At 42.8% G+C, this 20,715-nt stretch overlaps 1 pseudogene; it reads right to left on the reverse strand.

The window, feature by feature from the left end:
- Positions 1–885: 885 nt before the first annotated feature.
- Positions 886–5,407, reverse strand: LOC139027541 (piggyBac transposable element-derived protein 4-like; annotated as a pseudogene).
- Positions 5,408–20,715: the final 15,308 nt, after the last annotated feature.

Genomic DNA, 20,715 nt, shown 5'->3' on the forward strand with positions numbered 1-20,715 from the left:
CTGGTGCCAGTTTGTTTTTGTTCATAGAACCTACCTGTGTTTTCCCCCTGTCTCCTATCTTGTCTTAGTTCCTGTTTTCTAGTTTGTCCCGGCTTTGACCCCTCTGCCTGCCTGCCGTCCTGTACCTTTGCCCCTGTTATTGTAATAAACATTGTTACTTCGACACAGTCTGCATCTGGGTCTTATCTTGAAACGTGATAATCACTCATTTTAATTACAACACACCTGTCATAATTGTTTTCTTTACTAAAGTAGAGGTTTATTATTATTATTATTATTATTATTATTGCTAAAGGTACTGCATAGGTGTAAACATAACATTTTTAGCAAGAGATGGCACTTGTTTAGCCTAAGAAAGTAGCAGAAATGTGCAGAAAGTAGTTTTGAATGCATCTTATTGAAGGGAAACAATAACAGTCTTAAAAAAAATTGCAACATAGTGACAAATTCTGATATACTGTAAAATTAGGAATTCAACTGCAAAATACTAGTCTTTTCCCATTTTTTGAACCATTACCCCCACCCACAAGGTGTATAAACAATAAGTAAGAATAAGATAAGATACAAAACAAAAACGTGAAGAACAATAAATCAATCAACTTTAATTAGTACATGTAGGACAGTATGCAACTGTGTGTGCATGAAATGTATTTCTCACATGTGCAGATCATAGTATTTGTTTTACAGTCCTTCTTTGGGGAGCAGAATTGGCATCTCCTCCTCTTACCTGGCCCAGCTGAAGCCTCAGTTGGATCAGGACAAGATTCAGCCCCCTGAACAGCTTTCACAAGCGCTGTAGAGGCTGCTGTGCGGGGGAGGTGCTCCCTTCTTTGAATGTGTGGGGTAAGAAGTGCCTTTCCCAGCTGCTCCAGGAACACCCTCCTCTTATTCCATTTTGTCAGGCATCCAGGTAGGGTTGATCTTGTTCCATAATACGAAGGCATTATATGAGGACACATCAATGATGTTATGAAAGATGACCAGGGGCCAACGGGCAGTCATCCTCCTGCAGCTGTAAGTTCCAATCACCTTGTCCAGGTTGTCCATGCCTCCTTTGTTGTAGTTTTAGTCCAGGATGATGGCTGGCTTCCTGTCCTCACGATCACTGATCTCACCCATTTTTTGCAGTGAGATCAGGAGGACCACATTCTTGTTCCTCTTTGGGAGGTAAGAAACTAGAGTGGTGGTGGGGGTGAAGGTAAACTTTGATGAGAAGGCCTCTCTCCCCCTTGTTGCGAGGATTGCAGGGGAGGGCTTAGGCTTGTTCTTTCTAACTGTGCCAACCATGGTGATTTTCCTCTTCAGGAGCTGCTGGCTGAGTTCATAAGAGGTGAAGACATTGTCACATGTGACATTGTGCCCCCTCAGTCCATCTGTCACATCAAGCACAACCCGCATCCCCTGGTTCTTCTCCGGGCCTCCACTGGTCGGCTTCCTTGTGTAGACTTGCATCTTCCAAGCGTAGCTGAATTGTGCGTCACAGGCCACCCATACCTTGATGCCATACTTTGCTGGCTTGCAAGGCATATAATGCTGGAAAGAATAGTGACCTTTTTGCATAAGAGATTGATATCAGTAATTAGTATCAGTGTCACAGAAAACAATCACATGAATCAATGATATTACAGCAATACATATTAAAATCAACAGTGAAAATCACTTACATTACAGATATGAAAATAAAAATGTACATTTGAATGGAAACAGTTGCTCATCCGCTGTTACTTCAGGCCCAGGGTTGTAGACTTATGGCAGATGCTCCACCCATTTCTCCCAGACTTCTCTTACAGTGGTTCCTCCTTTAAAAGTTGCAGCGTACTGCGACGCAGCTTGCATGGTGCCGCAGAATTCTGTGGCACGTTATTAATGGTACCAGTGGTGTGAACCAGAGGGCATTTTTGAGAAGCATTTGGTAGCCTTCAATAATGGCAGCACTAGAGATTGCGAGCACGCGAGAAACCGGGGTTCAATTCCTCAACGAGGATGAAGGAGTATGTTGTCCTTAACTGATTCCATATGGGTTATTTCATAGTTGTGATGTCTTCACTATTATTCTACAATGTAGAAAATAGTCAAAATAAAGAAAAACCCTGGAATGAGTACGTGTGTTCAAACTTTTGAATGGTACTTGCTTAATTCGTTTGATTACTATTATGGTGTTTCTATTCCAAGGAAAATGAAAAACCCTCTGGGTTTCCATTAGGATGGAACGGAAAATATGGCGCTATACAACGTGACGGTCAGGAGGACAATACTGGTCTATTTAGCTAAAGAATCCATTGTCCTGCAGGAGACAGGTGTTCAATTCCCCAACGGGGAGGAAGGAGTAGACTGTCCTTTTAAATAAGAATTTGTTCCTAAAATAAATATGGCTAGGTGTTCCGCTAGTGGGGCACCTGCCGACAACATCCGGTGAAATTGCAGGGCACGCATTTCAAATAAATATTTGTAATATTAAACATTCATGAACATACAAGTGTCTTATATCATTTAAAAGCGTAACTTCTTTTTAATCTAACCGCGTTGTCAGATTTTAAAAAAGCTTTAAGGTGAAAGCATACCATGCGATTGTCTGAGGACAGCGCCCCACATCAACATATTTTTCAATCAGCACAGGCTTCACAAAATCACAAATAGCGATTAAATAGATCACTTACCTTTGAAGATCTTCCTCTGTTTGCAATCCCAAGGGTCCCAGCTACAACATGAATGGTCGTTTTGTTCGTTAACATCCTTCTTTATATCCCAAAAAGTATGTTTAGTTGACGCCATTGATTTCAGTAATCCATTCAGTTCAACATGCAGACAAAGGAGTCCAAAAAGCTACTGGTAAACTTTGTCCAAACAAGTCAAACGACGTTTCTATTTAATCCTTAGGTACTCTAAAATGTAAATAAAATATTTCACACGGAAAGTAGTATATTCAATAGGAAAGGAAAATTCGTAAGCGTGCGCCTTCCCCCTCGCTCACCGAAAGACTGATTTGCTTCAGGTGGTCCCCTTAAAAAAACTCCAAATACTTGTAAGTTTTTCAAAGAAGAAGCCTGAAACCTTGAATAAAAACTTTTGACATCTAGTGGAAGCCATAGGAATTGCAATTTGGGTGACGGAGATACAGTAGAGGTCTGTAATTTTTTATCATAGTTACACTTCAACTGTGAGAGACGTGTACCTATGATAAAAATGACAGACCTCTACATGATTTGTAAGTAGGAAAACCTGCAAAATCGGCAGTGATCAAATACTTGTTCTACCCACTGTATATAGAAACAATAGGTTTTCTAAAGTAAGAGCTGGGGAAAAAAATTCTGGTCAGATTTTCTATGGATTTTTGCCTGCCATATCAATTCTGTTATAGTCTCAAACACTATTTTAACATTTTATTTAACTTCAGAGTGTTTTCTATCCAATGCTACCAATTATATGCATATCCTGGCTTCTGGGTCTGAGTAACAGGCAGTTTACTTTGGGCATGTGAGTCAGGCAGAAATTCAGGAAAATAGACCCTAGCCCAAACAATTTCTGACTTGCTTTGTTAAATAAAGGTTACACTAAGAGCATAACATTTCAACACACTAATTTTAAAATGTTAGTCTAACTAATACTCAAATGGAGATTTTGTGAAAATAAAAATCTCATTGATTTATCAAGACCAGTCCCCATGCTTGTCTCAGAGCAGCAGGAAACGGTGTTAAAATAGTTGAAGGCTTTTGATTCAAATCCTATTGCTTCTAACTTCAATATGCACTTTAAATAAAGAAGACCTACAGCACTTTTAACAGCACATTACTCAACACTAGTGAGACTCATGTCGCCTACGGTAGGCCAACAGTATATCGAAAAACATGATGTCACTCTCAGCCAATTATTACATATATTGCATGGATTGGAGGATATTTCTGTAATTCAGTGATATTTATTCCCATAGTAATTCGTTATGGATCCATAACTAAATAAACATCAGCATTTGAAAGAGTATTTTTATCATTATTTTATTAATAAAAGCATAAAGATGCCATTATTAGTTACATTGTTTTGGTTTGAACCTGTAGATTGGCACTAAGAACAGAACAGCGGGAACATTTCTCTAGTCAGTTACATTATAACTGCAATGCTTCTTAAAGTGTTGAAAGTGTGGCGGGGTGGGGATCCACCCTCTCCCCCTTCCTCTTCCTCCCTTCCCCATGGGCTAGGTCGGTCTTCTGTGCGCGGCTCTGCGGCCCATCCCGTGCCCCCTGCCCTCGTGCCTTGAACCTCGCACGCTTTCAGTGGATGTAGCTGGAGAAATGCAAAGCAGTCCCATTGTGCGTCACTCGGGAGCCATGACCAATATATATTGTCCTGCTAATAACAGGGTTAATAACATATCTGTAAGAATATCCAACAGGCTTTTAAATAATTCTAAATTAATAATAATAATAATAATTGCTTTGTTTAAAAAAATAACAATATTTTGGAGATTATTTCATTTTCAAATAACTTAAAATGAGCAAGATTCTTCAACATAGGGTGAGACATTGTTACTAATTTGTAAATAAAGCCAGTTTGTTATTTAGAATTATTTATTTCTGTTTTTAGAGGTAGAAAAACCAAATACCTACAGTCATCTCATGGGTCTCCCAGTCAAGGTACTGAACCAGCATCTGTAGCAACAGAGCTTGCACAGCTATGCAGTGTCTTAGACTGTTGCCCCACTCAGGCACTGTACAACATGACTGGTCGAGAGTRGCATACAGTACTACAGTAAGAGCAAAATAATCCTAACAAAATAAAATAATAAAAACCTTAGTGTAACAACAGTTTTAGTAAGTAATACTGAAGTCGTGCACAATTATCAGTTTCTATTTAGGTTTATGTCGCCTATTCATTGTCAGTTAGAGACACAGTAGGACCAMTAAGCATAATCAGTGATCTAACTCCCCCTTGCGCTGGTCGGGAACAATGAAGGGGTGACGCAGGGCACCGTACTAAACCACAAATTACCTCTAMGTCCCGCGGCGTAAGCTCGCAACTTTCAAAGGAGGAACCACTGGATGGCCACCAGTTTGTCTCTCACACATCTTGCAGGTCTTGACTCACGGTTATCAAATCGTAGCATTCTTGAAAATGTGTGAAAGACTTTCAGCGGCATCGTGGCACAGAAAATCGCCCTTCCACACTCTGCATCCCAGAGACTACATGTAGCCTCGCCTCTGGACCTATACACACCTGCTAAGATTAGTAGCGCTATGTAGGCACACAGGTCAATCTCATCCATCCTTTTCCAGTTGTCTCCATATTTAAAGAAACCCTSCTAATTTGTCATCTCCAAGATGATTTTTTYGATGGCTGGTGTGATGAACATGTAGAATGTTGAGACGATGTCCTGGGCATGGGCAACTGCATGTCTTGTGGGCTCTGGGGTCATCCTTATGACATTTTGTGCTGCCATCATGCCCTGATTGTCATATGGGGACAAGGACCATGTTATTTTGCTGTTCTTTGACAAAAATGTCTCTCTTCAGCTTKGGGGATTTCTTCTTCATCTGAAGATAGTGCTCTGGGTTGTATTCTTTCCCATCTTCTTCTTCAGATACCTCTTCCTCTTCTAAATCATTGTTCTCTTGTTCCTCCTGAAAAATGACATCTACGACCTGTTGGGCACTGAAATGTGCGCTCATGGCTTCAGCAAAGGGAGAACTGGGGGGACTTTATAGCCATTCCCCATTAGTAAATAATGCTTTCAAAAAATGCTTATTTTGTCTGTTAACTTGAGTCATGTGTGGAGTCGTGGAGGGGAGATGCTGCACATGCACAAGAAATGTTCAGTTTTGTCTGAGTTCAATCAGTAGCACACAATCTTAATGTATCATTGTGTGTGTGTGTCTTTGTGGTCTAGATGGTGTGGAAATTATTTTATAACTGCCGGGTCAAGAATGACCCTAAAGGCCTCCCGGGTGGCGCAGTGGTCTAAGGCACTGCTTCATAGTGCTAGCTGTGCCACTAGAGATTCTGTGTTCGAGCCCAGGCTCTGTCGCAGCCTGCCGCGACCGGGCGGCCCATGGGGCGGCACACAATTGGCCCAGCGTTGTGTCTTTAACAAAACAAAATATTGTGTGGCTATCTGGCATTGGTACATAAACTTAAGCTTTGGGGACTAACAGTACGCACTTGAAATAGCCTACATGCCAATTGCCAAATGGCAGAAAAAGTTAATGTCAATCCACAGAGTCTAAAAGGACAATGTAGAATAATAATTCAATAAGAGAAAAGCTGTGAAAGTTGTTGAAAATAAAGAGAAYGGAAGGCCAGAAAAGTAATATTTGGGAAATATTTGGTGAAGTTGTATAAGAGAATGATATCAGTACTATGTGTGATGATTGTGAGGCGCTATACAAATGCATACATATTCGACAGTCACAAGATGGGGAAAAACAGAACATGATTGGTGGTATTTATATTGTCTATATACTATAATTATAATGCATGGAGAAAATAATACATTGTATGTTTCCTCCTTTAACTTGTGAGGTATTGTTCTGCCAACTCAATCAAAGTTTATATTTGTTCGATTGTTCTGTAAAATGTGTAGACATTTTCATTGTGTATTTGGGGTAGATGGACTCTCTAAAATGTTTGGTAACATTCCATCTTTCTAAGACCTTCAATCTCACTCTGCTAATATTATTCACCTCCAGCTGTCTAAGTTCTTCTAGTGTTTGGGTGCCAGTTTTCTTAAGGGGTCACTTTCTGGGCAGAGACTGTTAACCATAAATGCTCTGTGCTTGTATGACCCTTCATTTGATTGGGCTTGGTGCACCAAGAATGTGCATGCCCTCTTTCAGTGGGCAGTAGAAGAGAATGTTTTTAGAATGTTTTTGCAAAATTCCAGGTGTAGTTTTTCTGTGTGTGTTTTTTGCCATTATGTATATTTTGATTGTAATAATGGGACCCATATTTCACTGCCATACACAAGGAATGGTTGGTTAATGGAGTCAAATCTTTTAAGCCAGAGTTTTATTGGCGGGGGGGGGGGGTTGGGTTGCGTATTTCTTTCTTTATTGAGTAATATGCTCTCCTTGCTTTCTCTGCCAGTGTTTTGATACCTACGTTGAACCGCCCTAATGCATTGATGTCAAGACCGAGGTAGGTATAATTGGTGGTGTGGTCAATTCAGGCTTTCTTTTGGAAAAGCATAACTTTTGTTTAGCTCATGTTCACTGTCAGTGCTGAGTTTCGGCAGTAGGCATCTAACACTGACATGCTATGCTGTAACTCCTGTTCTGTTGGAGACAACATGACCAGGGGCCTCATTTATCAATATTGCTTAGAAACTATTCTAAAATAATACTTACGAACGAAATATAGAATATTTGTCATACGCACACTGGTAGGAGAGAACCATTGATAAATATAAATTGTTCTCAGTCTCAGTGCTCATGCACGACCTTGGTTATTTGCTTTTCAAAACACCCCTAATTAACCATATATGTTTACAATCATTCCTTTCATTTAAAACCTCTTCAATGTAAAGTCCACTGTTTAGGGGACCGGTGTGGTTCTTGTACCAGTTCCAACCGTAGATCGAAATGGCTTGCATTGAGCACCTGATTCTCAAGGACACAGGAGTATGTCTCTTCTGCCTCTAAGAAGAAGGATGTGAAATCTAAAACCACTTGAAGCTGGGATGTCCCTCCTACCATTTAATTTGCTCTTCCGACAGTCCAGCAACTCCTGGCTGAACCATACGTCACAGCCACTAACAACGCATATACCTGGAATCCTTACATTGTAACGCAGCAGGGGAGAGTGGTGTCGTCACTGTAGTACAGAGATTCAGAGATCGATTCATAGCCAGCAATCTAAAATAATTCTTAGATTTTAAACACAAAACACTTTGTTTGTCATAGACAGACACAATTAATATGAGACGGAAGGTGAGTTCCTAATGAGTTCAGGAAGCTAAGCTAGAGCTCTGTGAGATGTTTACAGTGATGGGGCAGACATTTTGATCAAGAGAAACCTTTCGGAAACATGCACCATTTCTCTAACACTAAATACACAACTATGTATTTTACAGTTCTTTTACAATCTTATAGTTAGCTGTTTTAAACATTCATCATTATATATTTAGAAAGAAATATGTCATTTCAAGCCTTATTCATACATTTTTGTTGAATAAGAAATACATCATRTAAAATATTTTATATCTTTATCATATTTGTACTGTGTACTTGAGCTTGTGTCCTCAAAAGTGACTACACCTCAGCAATATATGACAATGTTTATCAGAAAGGTGAGATTTTGAAAAACTCTTGAAGTATGCAGCATTACTATAGTAGTTATTGTTTATGGCCCTCTCATGATCAATAATACGTTTTGGAGATTACATAGATGACATTTTTGATTACATTTAGTTAGAATTATGAGGTGTAAAGCCTGTGGGGGAATATACAATGTCATACCATGAAATACAACGGCACTACAAAAAATTATATGATAAAAAAAAAATGATGAGACTGAAATAGAGGTGCTGGTGCCAGAGATTAAGGACAACCAAAAGGTTTCCTCAGTTGGGGCTTGACCAGTAAAAATAAAAACATAGCTTCAAAGAGAGGGACATTTGGGCAATTCAAGGTGATTTAGCAATGGCAAATACACTTCAAATGAGTAGGCAAAACGTATCAATAAGCCATTGAGCCTAAACAGTTCTGTAGCGAATGCACTAAGTCGGAAAGCAAGTACAGGGAGTGAGTGTTTAATAAATAAACGGAACAGAAAACATGGAACACGAACAATGCACTGACATGGAACAGAGTCAATAACATCCGAGGAAAGAACCAAGGGGAGCCAAAAATATAGGGAAAGTAATCAAGGAGGTGATGGAGTCCAGGTGAGTGTCATGAAGCGCTGTTGTGCGTGACGATGGTGACAGGTGTGCATTATAATCAGTAGCCTGAATTATTTTAATAGTTTTTCCAGATGTTGTAATTTCGAATGGGGATGATTTTCTTATTATGTGAGGCATTAAGTGTTCCCCATAGTTACCAAAACAAGTTACTATTGTGGAGTAACTACAATGCTATTGATCCATCCTTAGTTTTCTCCTATCACAGCCATTAAGTGTAATTAATAACTTCACCATGATCAAAGGTATATTCAATGTCCCTGCTTTTTATATTTTTACCCATCTACCAATAGGTGCCCTTCATTGTGAGGCATTGGAAAACCTCCATGTTCTTTGTAGTTGAATCTGTGTTTGAAATTCACTGCTCGACTGAGGGACCTTACAGATAATTGTATGTGTCGGGTACAGAGATGAGGTAGTCATTCAAAAATCATGTTAAAAACTGTTATTGCACACAGAGTGAGTCCATGAAACTTGTTAGGCACATTTTCACTTCTGAACTTATTTAGGCTTGCCATAACAAAGGGGTTGAATACTTATTGACTCAAGACGATTCAGCTTTTCAAATTGTATTTGTGTGTAAAAATTTGTCAAAAACACAATTCCACTATGACATTATGGGGGACTGTTGCCGGAAGCTCTGGACTGTGGAGGCGCACTGGAGGCTTGATGCGTGGGACCGGTACCGGTGGCACCGGGCTGATGAGACGCACCTCAGGGCAAGTGCGGGAAAGAGGCACAGGATGTACTGGACTGTGGATGCGCACTGGAGGCCTGATGCGTGGGACCGGTACAGGTGGGACCGGGCTGATGACACGCACCTCAGGGCGGTTGCGGGGAAGAGGCACAGGATGTACTGGACTGTGGATGCGCACTGGAGATCTGGAGCGTAGAGCTGGCCCAATGCGTCCTGGCTGGATGCTCACTTTAGCTCAATAAGTGCGGGGCACTGGCACTGGCGATACAGAACGTAGAGCCGGCGCAGGGTATCCTGGTCCGAAGAGGTGTACTGGAGACCAGGAGCGTTGAGCCGGCACAACCCGTCCTGGCTGGAAGCCCATTCTAGAGCGGCAAATGCGGGGAGCTGGAATAGAGCGCACCGGGCTATGAATGCGCACTGGAGACACCGTGTGCATCACTGCATAACACGGTGCCTGACAAGTCAAATGCTCCCCACGGTAAGCACGGGGTGTTGGCTCAAGTCTAAACCCTACCTCCTCCAATCTCCCCGTGTGCCCGCCCAAAAAATATTTGGAGCTGCCTCTCGGGTTTCCGTGCTAGCCGTGTCCCCTCGTATCGTCGCCGTTCCTCTTCCGCTGCCTCTATTTCTTCCTTCGGACGGAGATACTCCCCAGCCCTTGTCCAGGGTCCTGCTCCATCCAGGATTTCTTCCCAAGTCCAGGATACTTCTTCATCCTGGGCACGCTGCTTGGTCCTTTGTTGGTGGGATCTTCTGTACAGATCGTTGTAAAGATGAGACCAAGGCGCAGCGTGAGTAGAGTTCCACATATTTAATAAAGAGAAACTCATAAACAAAAAACATCAAAAGCACAAATGAAATGTGAAGCTACTAATGTGCACAAAGGCAACTAAACGTAGACAAGATCCAACAACACAAACGAGGAAAATGGCTACCTAAATATGATCCCCAATCAGAGACAACGATAAACAGCTGTCTCTGATTGGGAACCATATCAGGCCAACATAGACATACAATAGACCTAGATGACAACACCCCTATACATACAAAAACCCTAGACATACAAAACTAGCGTACCCACCCTAGTCACACCCTGACCYAACCAAAATATAATAAATATATAATATAATATAAAAGAGATATCTAAGGTCAAGGCGTGACAATATGATTTACTCTATAATTCCCAAACTGGATTTTGTCAAGCTCATTGGTCATATAGAGGGATTTTTCCCTTCGTAATAACTTCTTATTTTGGTTTAGGGCCTGTTGGTATATGAGACGCGTCTCCTGGTTTACAGGGTCTCCATGTTGTTGGTTTGACAAAAGTCTCAGTTGTTTTCTTGAAGTTGAAGTTTCTTTTTCAAACCATTCTTCCTTCGGTCTTTTTTTCATTTTTGATGTTACATCATCTTTTTTAGATTTTCTTTTGCCAGTTTAATGAATATCTCGATCAATGTATTATTGGCTACTCAAGTTTTCAATATCAATGCTATTTAATGCTGCCTCATATTCAACATGGCTAGTTTTTTTTTACTTGTATGTGGGTAGGAGGGGGTAGAGTTTAGGTTGTAGTTTTAAATTGAGTGGTTTATCAGATGTTTTGGGGGTGATAAACTCTAATTTGTTAGAGGTCTGATAAGGGGAGTTGTGGCATGACCAAAAAGGCATAGATTTTTTTGTTGGTCCATATCTGTTATGGCATTGCTGTTTCCTAGTGCAGAGCAATAAGTAAAGCTACCTGGAGAGTCCTCCTGCCTTTAACAATGTACAGACCCAGGTGTTTACAGAGCTGGAGCACTTGTTTCCAATTTTTCTTGACAATACTGTCATAGCTCTGTCTCTCTGTAGTCAGTTGTGATTCAAACACACATGTAGTACCATGTACATGGGTATTTCCCTCAATCTATGTAGTCTGCTCCTTTACCAGTTCCAGCATTTAGATCCCCCATTAAAATAACTTTGTCTACTTATTGAAAATGAACTATTTCAGAATAGAGACTGTCAGACGGGGGCATATACATTGCACACATGTAAATGTATCGATCTGAGTTGACAATTCAGATGATTGTGAGCAAGTACAATTTGTATCAATAAAGTAGTAAAATAAACAAGTCCATATTATGGCAAGAATAGCTCAAAGAAAAACGACAGTCCATCATTACTTTAAGACATGAAGGTCAGTAAATCTGGAACATTTCAAGAACTTTGAAAATTTCTTCAAGTGCAGTCGCAAAACCCATCAAGCGCTATGATGAAACTGGCTCTCATGCGGACCACCACAGGAAAGGAAGACCCAGAGTTACCTCTGCTGCAGAGGATAAGTTCATTAGAGTTACTGCAAAACTGTTGGAAATGCATTCCAGGTGAAGCTGGTTGAGAGAATGCCAAGAGTGTTCAACGCTGTCATCAAGGCAAAGGGTACCTACTTTGAAGAATTGAAAATATAACATATATTTTGATTTTTGTATCACTTTTTTTGTTTACTACATGATTCCATATGTGTTTTTTCAAAGTTTTGATGTCTTCACTATTCTACAATGTAGAAAATAGTAAAAATAAAGAAAAACCCTTGAATGAATAGGTGAGTCCAAACTTTTGACTGGTACTGTAGGTTTATTGTTTTTGAACATTCTCTACTGCTGATATTAATTATATTGTTCTTAATACTCTCGATTATTCCAGGTTTTCCAATGTCGTTTATTCACCAGAGAGGAAAATAAATATACAGAAGGGGTTTAACAAATAGGGCTATCTTCTGTATCCCACCTGTCGTGCGAATTCTAATCAAGTAAAGGAGAAGAGAATTAAATAAAATTCAAACAATCAACCTTTAAGACCTCAAACTATTTATTATACTGCCCTACCAAGCAAAAAGGCAGTAACTGCTCATTTGGTCAGATGATTTAATGTCATTTTTGCTACATTACATACATGCTTAATCATGTGGACAAGTATCCTGCCTCTATTGTGTTTTGGAGCAGTAACTGCATAACGTTTCTGTGAAACCAAGGTAAATAAAAGCAATTTTTCTCAGTTCCAAGCTATGAGCAGTTACTGCCTTTTTGCTTGGTAGGGCAGTATAAATGGTCTATTTGTGAGATTTACTTGTTATTTTAATAGGCATAGGGTCTATGTTACTGACTGAAATCTGGGTTTATGATTGTGGTTGTTACATCTGTCCCTGCCACACCCTCTATTTCTCATCTTGTCTCCCTAACCTGCCGCCACTCCCCCAGTGCTCTCTCCCTCTCTCTCTGTGTGGGTGTATCTGATTGTGTGAGTGGAGACAGGTGTGCTGGAGTCAGAGCAGATCCCCACAAGCTGCAATCTGTTCCATGATCAAGACCTCTACAAATACTCAGTCCTGACACTTCCACACTGCCAGATTGTAGCCTCTGCTCAGTCCGTCTGCATTTCAAACCATATATCTTGTTATCATGTTTCCCCTAGCCTGACGCTGCTTTTCTCTCCGCTACAGTTCCGTCCACTCTGACTCTGGTCCCTGTCACCAGTCCCTCGTCTTGTCAGTCCTGCTTCCCTGCCCTGGACCCCCGCTCTACTGCTTCCTTGGATCCCGCTCCGGACCTGCTTACCCTGCTCCTACTCCCCTTGCCGCAGCCTCACTTCCTGGTTCCCTGCTACCCGCCCAAGCTCCCCCTAGCCTGCATCCCATCTCCCCCCGCTTTTCAGTAAATACCTTATCCCTGTCTCCTCGTCTGAGTCTGAACTTGGGTTCACCTGCTCCACCCTGCGTAATAGTTGTTTAACTTTTCCATGGATTGCTTAGACAGCCTACAGTAGCCTGATAAATTAGCCTTTTAAAATTATAAACTTGGACTAGCTAACACAACGTGCCATTGGAACACAGGAGTGATGGTTGCTGACACTGGGCCTCTGTACGCCTATGTAGATATTCCATAAATCAGCCGTTTCCGGCTACAATATTAACAATGTCTACATTGTAATTCTGATCAATTTCATTTTAAATCGATAAGAAATGTGCTTTTCTTTCAAAAACAAGGACATTTCTAAGTGACCCCAAACTTTTGAACTTGTGTCACACACATATTGTGGCAAGGAGAAGTGAGGGGAGATATCTTGCAGCCCGCTGGCTCTACCCCTGAGCCTTATATGGACTTCTTGCCCCAACGAGGTGACGCTCTGGATCATTAAGCCAGGGACTGCTTGGGGATAAGAGAAAGCGGCCTGCACAAAGGGACAGAGAACAGAGAGAAAAACGTGTGTTATGAAGAGTGGGAGTAGAGAGAACAATATCTGTGTGATTACCCATTGTGAACTGGACTGTTTGACTACCCCCATTGTGTACCSAAACTGGATTGGCGGAGGACCTGAGTTTTAGAATTACCCCTGGAGAACAGAACGGACAACGAGAATGGTTTGTGGACTGAAGTAATTGGTGATTTCCCCCTTCTTCCCCAGTGTACAAACATCCCTAATAAACTCCCCACTTGCATTCTAGTTGTGCTACTGGTGCAAGTTTTGTTATTGAACTTGAGCCTGCTACAACATATATACACTACCATTCAAAAGTTTGGGGTCCTTGTTTTTGAAAGAAAAGCACATTTTTTGCCCATTAAAATAACATCAAAATGATCAAAAACAGTGTAGAGATTGTTAATGTTGTAAATGACTATTGCAGCTGGAAACTGCTTTTTTTAATGGAATATCTTTATAGGCGTACAGTAGCCCATAATCAGCAATCATCACCCCTGTGTTCCAATGGAAAGTTGTGTTAGCTATTCCAAGTTTATCAATTTAAAAGGCTAACTGATCATTAGAACCCTTTTGCAATTATGTTAGCACAGCTGAAAAGAGTAGTGCTGATTAAAGAAGCAATACAACTGGCCTTTAGACTAGTTGAGTATCTGGAGCATCAGCATTTGTGGGTTCAATTACAGGCTCAAAATGGTTAGAAACAAAGGACTTAATTCTGAAACTCGTCAGTCTATTCCTGTTCTGAGAAATGAAGGCTATTCCATGCGATAAATTGCCAAGAAACTGAAGATCTGGTACAACGCTGTGTACTACTCCCTTCACAGAAGGGAGTAGTACACAGTACCGTCTCTAACCAGAATAGAAAGAGTGCAAGGCCCCAGTTCACATCTGAATGTCTAGTTTAAGAAACAAATGCCTCACAAGTCCTCAACTGGCAGCTTCATTAAATAGTACCAGCAAAACAGCAGTCTCAACGTCAACAGTGAATAGGCGACTCCGGGATGCTGGCCTTCTAGGCAGAGTTCCTCTGTCCAGTGTCTGTTATTTTGCCCATCTTAATATTTCTTTTTTTTGGGCCAGTCTGAGATGGCTTTTTCTTTGCCTAGAAGTCCAGCATCCCGGAGTCGCCTTTTCACTGTAAATTAAAGAAGCTGACGATTCAATACAAGATTCAACTATGAATAGTTGGATTGAGCCTGAGGATAGGGTGCAGAGTTTTCACTTAGGGAAAAATAGCGTGCGCAATTTCAACTTCGTGCTACTCATCCCCAGAATATAAGATATGCATATTATTAGTAGATCTGGATAGAAAACACTGACGTTTCTAAAACTGTTTGAATCATATCTGTAAGTATAACAGAACTTATATAGCAGTCAAAACCCTGAGGACTAAACTTTTTATTGTTAAGTTCCTGTTAGTTAAATGGGTATTCATGGGCAAACCAGAATTCTAATCACTCTCCACGCAGTTTCTACTGCTTCCCTGGATGTCGCCATTGTATGGAAAAAGGTTAAGGTTTTTCATTAGTAAAATGAGAAAGATATTGACCCGGTGTAACGGCGTTCCTCTCTCTCTTCATAAGAAGAGGAGGAGTAGTGATCGAACCAAGGCGCAGCGGGTTGTGAATACATTATGAATTTTATTTACAAGACAAAACGAAACAAACTATACTTGAATAAACTAACAAAATACAAAACGATGTAGACAGACCTGAACAAACGAACTTACATATACACGAAGCACGCTGACACAGGAACAGACTACAAAACGCACGAAACAAACCGAAACAATCCCGTATGGTGTAACATAAACACAGACACAGGAGACAACACCCACAACAAACATTGTGAACAGCCTACCTAAATATGTCTCTCAATTAGAGGAACGCCAAACACCTGCTCCAATTGAGAGCCATACCAGGCAACCTAACCAACATAGAAACAGACAACATAGAATGCCACCCAAACTCACTCTGTGACCAACTAAACACAAAACTAAACAGAAAACAGGTCAGGAACGTGACATAACCCCCTCAAGATGCGTACTCCGAACGCATCACCAAAAAGTCCAGGGGAGGGTCTGGTGGGCATCTGACCACGGTGTGGCTTAGGCTCGGGCGTGGTTCCCACCCACCATAATCAATCCCCGCTTCCTTAGCCTCCCCACAATGACCACCCTCCAAATAACCCCACCTAAATTTAGGGCAACACCAGAATCAAGACAGCTCTGGGACAAGTAGCTCAGGACATAGGGATAGCTCAGGACAGAGGGATCGCTTAGGAGAGAGAGGTAGCTCAGGAGAGAGAGGTAGCTCAGGATAGAGGGGCAACTCCGGACTGAAGGGCAGCTCCGGACAAGAGACAGCTCTGGACTGAGGGCAGTTCAGGATTACTAGCCGCTTCTGGCTGAGGGACAGCTCATGGCTGACTGACGCTCTGGACGCGTCATGGCAGGCTGACGGCTCTGGACGCTCATGGCAGGGCTGACGGCTCTGGACGCTCATGCAGGCTGACGCTCTGGACGCTCTGGCTCGCTGACGGCTCTGGCTGCTCATGGCTCGCTGACGGCTCTGGCTGCTCATGGCTCGCTGACGGCTCTGGCTGCTCATGGCTCGCTGACGGCTCTGGCTGCTCATGGCTCGCTGACGGCTCTGGCAGATCCTGTCTGGTTGGCGGCTCTGGCAGATCCTGTCTGGTTGACGGCTCTGGCAGATCCTGTCTGGTTGGCGGCTCTGGCAGATCCTGTCTGGTTGGCGGCTCTGGAGATCCTGTCTAGGGGCGGCTCTGCGGATCCTGTCTGACGGGCGGCTCTAGCGGCTCCTGTCTGGCGACGGCTCAGCGGCTCCTGTCTGGCGGACGGCTCTGTAGGCTCATGGCAGACGGGCGGCTTTGCAGGCTCATGGCAGACGGCGGCTTTGCAGGCTCATTGCAGACGATGGCTCAGACGGCGCTGGGGAGACGGATGGCTCAGATGGCTGGGGAGACGGATGGCTCAGATGGCGCTGGGGAGACGGATGGCTCAGATGGCGCTGGGGAGACGGATGGCTCAGATGGCGCTGAGGAGACGGATGGCTCTGGCCGGATAAGGCGCACTGTAGACCTGGTGCGTGGTGCCGGAACTGGAGGCACCGGCTAAGGACACGCACCTTCATACTAGTGCGGGGAGCAGGGACAGGGCACACTGGACTCTCAAAGCGTACTCTATACCTGGTGCGTGGTACCGGTACTGGTGGCACCGGGCTGAGGGCACGCACCACAGGACTAGTACGGGGAGAAGTGACAGTGTGTACAGGACTTAGGAGACGCACAGGTGGCTAGTGCGTGGGCCGGAACTGGAGGCACCGAAATGGATACACGCACTATAGGGAGAGTGCGTGGAAGAGGAACAGGGCCCTGGAAACGCACTGTAGCCTAGTACGTAGTGTAGGCACTGTAGGTACTAGGCTGGGGCGGGGAGGTGCGCCGGAAATACCGGACCGTGCAGGCGTACTGGCTCTCTTGAGCATGAGCCTGCCAACCTTACCTGGTTGAATGCTCCCGGTCGCCCGACCAGTGCGGGGAGGTGGAATAACCCGCACCGGGCTATGTAGGCGAACCGGGGAAACCATGCGTAGGCAGGTGCCATGTATGCCGGCCCGAGGAGACGCACTGGAGACCAGACGCGTTGAGCCGGCCTCATGACACCTGGCTCAATGCCCAATCTAGCCCTACCAGTGCGGGGGAGTGGAATAACCCGCACCGGGCTATGCACACGTACAGGAGACACCGTGGCGCTCTACTGCGTAAAACGGGTCTGCCCGTACTCCCGCTTCCACGGTTAGCCTTGGAAGTGGCGGGGTCTCCTACCTGCCCTTGGCCCACAACCCCTTAGCCCCCCCCCCCCAAGAAATTTTTGGGTGTTACTCACGGGCTTTTCGGGCTTCCGTGCAAACGCGTCCCCTCATAACTCCGGTTCCCTCTCCGGTTGCCTCTCTCTCCCTCAGTGCCTCCACCTGTTCCCATGGGAGGCGATCCCTACCAGCCAGGATCTCCTCCATGTGTAGCAACCTTTCCCGTCCAATACATCGTCCCAAGTCCATTCCTCCTTTTTCTGTCCCTTACTCCGTTTACTCCGCTGCTTGGTTCTCGATATTTGGTGGGTGGTTCTGTAATGGCGTTCCTCTCTCTCTTTCATAAGAAGAGGAGGAGTAGTGATCGAACCAAGGCGCAGCGGGTTGTGAATACATGTGAATTTTTATTTACAAGACAAAACGAAACAACTATACTTGAATAAACTAACAAAATAACAAAACGATGTAGACAGACCTGAACAAACGAACTTACATATACACGAAGCACGCTGACACAGGAACAGACTACATAAACGCACGAAACAAACCGAAACAATCCCGTTGGTGTAACATAAACACAGACACAGGAGACAACCACCCACAAACAACATTGTGAACCAGCCTACCTAAATATGACTCTCAATTAGAGGAACGCCAAACACCTGCCTCCAATTGAGAGCCATACAGGCAACCCTAAACCAACATAGAAACAGACAACATAGAATGCCCACCCAAACTCACGTCCTGACCAACTAACACACAAACTAAACAGAAAACAGGTCAGGAACGTGAACCCGGAAGTGGAGTGACGTCGTTGTTTTGTTTGAGAGTTGAGCAAGACTTGAAAAGTACCGTGAGTTTGTTGATATCCTGTATTGAAAACAGATTGACCCGTCTTCAATTTGATCGATTATTAACGTTTACAAATACCTTAAGTTGTATTAAAAGTACTTTGAAATGTTTTGGCAAAGTTTAGAGAGTAATTTTTTTGATATTTGTCGTGATTTTGCGCAAATTGAAGGCTGTTTTCCTGGTACAACGGCGCCAAATAAATTGACAATTTGGATATATATGACGGAATTAATCGAACTAAAGGACCATTTGTGATGTTTTGGGACATATTGGAGTGCCAACAAAAGAATCTCGTCAAAGGTAATGCATGTTTTAATTTTATTTCTGCGTTTTGAGTAGCGCCGGCATGGTTGAAATATGCTACACTCTCTTTGTTGACATTGTGCTATCATCAGATAATAGCATCTTATGCTTTCGCCGAAAAGCCTTTTTGAAATCTGACATGTTGGCTGGATTCACAACGGGTAGGCTAATTTGGTATCTTATATGTGTAATTTAATAAAGTTTGATTTTATAGATTTTTTTTTGAATCTGGCGCTCTACATTTTAACAGGCTGTTGGGACGCAAGCGTCCCGCGATCCCAGAGAGGTTAAGACTGACAAAATAGATAAGCCTCGAGTGAAATTGAGTAGTACCCAAGCTGTAAGGGACATTTGGAGCTAGGTGTGAATAGTTGAATGGGAGACGTTTGTTTGACAATTTCCAACTTTTTATTACATTTTATAGTTTGTGTAACACTGAATTTAAGCAAGAAGGTAATGTCATTTCAAACAATAATATATTTCCATTGCGAGGAATGGTGTTCAAAATTAAGTGAGATCGAAGTAAATGTTTTAGTACCAAATCAAAAAAATCAAAAAAATCTATTGTATCCAATTGGTAGTTACAGTCTTGTCTCATTCGCTGCAACTCCCGTACGGACTCGGGAGCGGCGAAGGTCGAGAGCTGTGCGTCCTCCGATACCACAACCCAACCAAGCCACAAGGCTTCTAGACACAATGCCTGCTTAACCCGGAAGCCAGCCTCACCAATATGAGGGAAACAGCGTACAACTGGCGAGCATGTCAGCGTGCATGTGCCCAGCCCGCCACAGGAGTCGCTAGAGTGTGATGGTACAAGGACATCCMYGCTGGCCAAACCCTCCCCGGACGACGCTGGGCCAAATGTGTGCCGCCCCATGTGTCTCCCGGTTTCGGCCGGCTGCGACAGACCCTGGACTCGAACCAGGATCTCTAGTGGCACGGCTAGCACTGCGATGCGTCACTTGGGAGGACTTAGTACCGAATACTGACTGATAAACCAGCACCAACTTTTTGAAGGTTGTAACAGATTTGTTAAACAGGTTTTAAATGTTGTTCTGGGATAGTTTTTTTTAGGTGTTTATTCCACTTAATGGGACACTCTGATGTGTCTTAAGTAGTTGTATTTCTTCAAGGACTGATGCAAGTCCACTACAGTATGTTAAGGGAGCTCCCAAATTAAGTAAGGCCTGGCTATTTTTGTTTGTTTTTACCCTACGTTTAGAATATTTGTTAGTGGTGTTAATACGCTACCGTCCCACCTATCCCAGAGAAGTTAATACATATTTGTAACCTCATGCTTGATGTTAAGGAAATCCCCAGGTTATGGAAATCTGCTTTGGTCTGCCTCTCCTGAAAGGTGGAGACCCTTCGCTGCTTGACAACTAAATCAAATCAAATTGTATTTGTCACATACACATGGTTAGCAGATGTTAATGCGAGTGTAGCGAAATGCTTGTGCTTCTAGTTCCGACAATGCAGTAATAACCAACAAGTAATCTAACCTAACAATTCCACAACTACTACCTTATACACACAAGTGTAAATGGATAAAGAATATGTACATAAAGATATATGAATGAGTGATGGTACAGAACGGCATAGGCAAGATGCATATGAGATGAGCAATGTAGGGTATATAAACATAAAGTGGCTAGTGATACATGTATTACATAAAGATGGCAAGATGCAGTAGATGATATAGAGTACAGTATATACACATACATATGAGATGAGTAATGTAGGGTATGTAAACATTATATTAAGTGGCATTGTTTAAAGTGGCTAGTGATACATTTTTACAGAATTTCCATCAATTCCCATTATTAAAGTGGCTGGAGTTGAGTCAGTATGTTGGCAGCGGCCACTAAATGTTAGTRGTGGCWGTTTAACAGTCTGATGGCCTTGAG

The sequence above is a fragment of the Salvelinus sp. IW2-2015 genome, linkage group LG4q.1:29, assembly GCF_002910315.2.
Source record: "Salvelinus sp. IW2-2015 linkage group LG4q.1:29, ASM291031v2, whole genome shotgun sequence".
Classification (NCBI taxonomy): Eukaryota; Metazoa; Chordata; class Actinopteri; order Salmoniformes; family Salmonidae; genus Salvelinus; species Salvelinus sp. IW2-2015.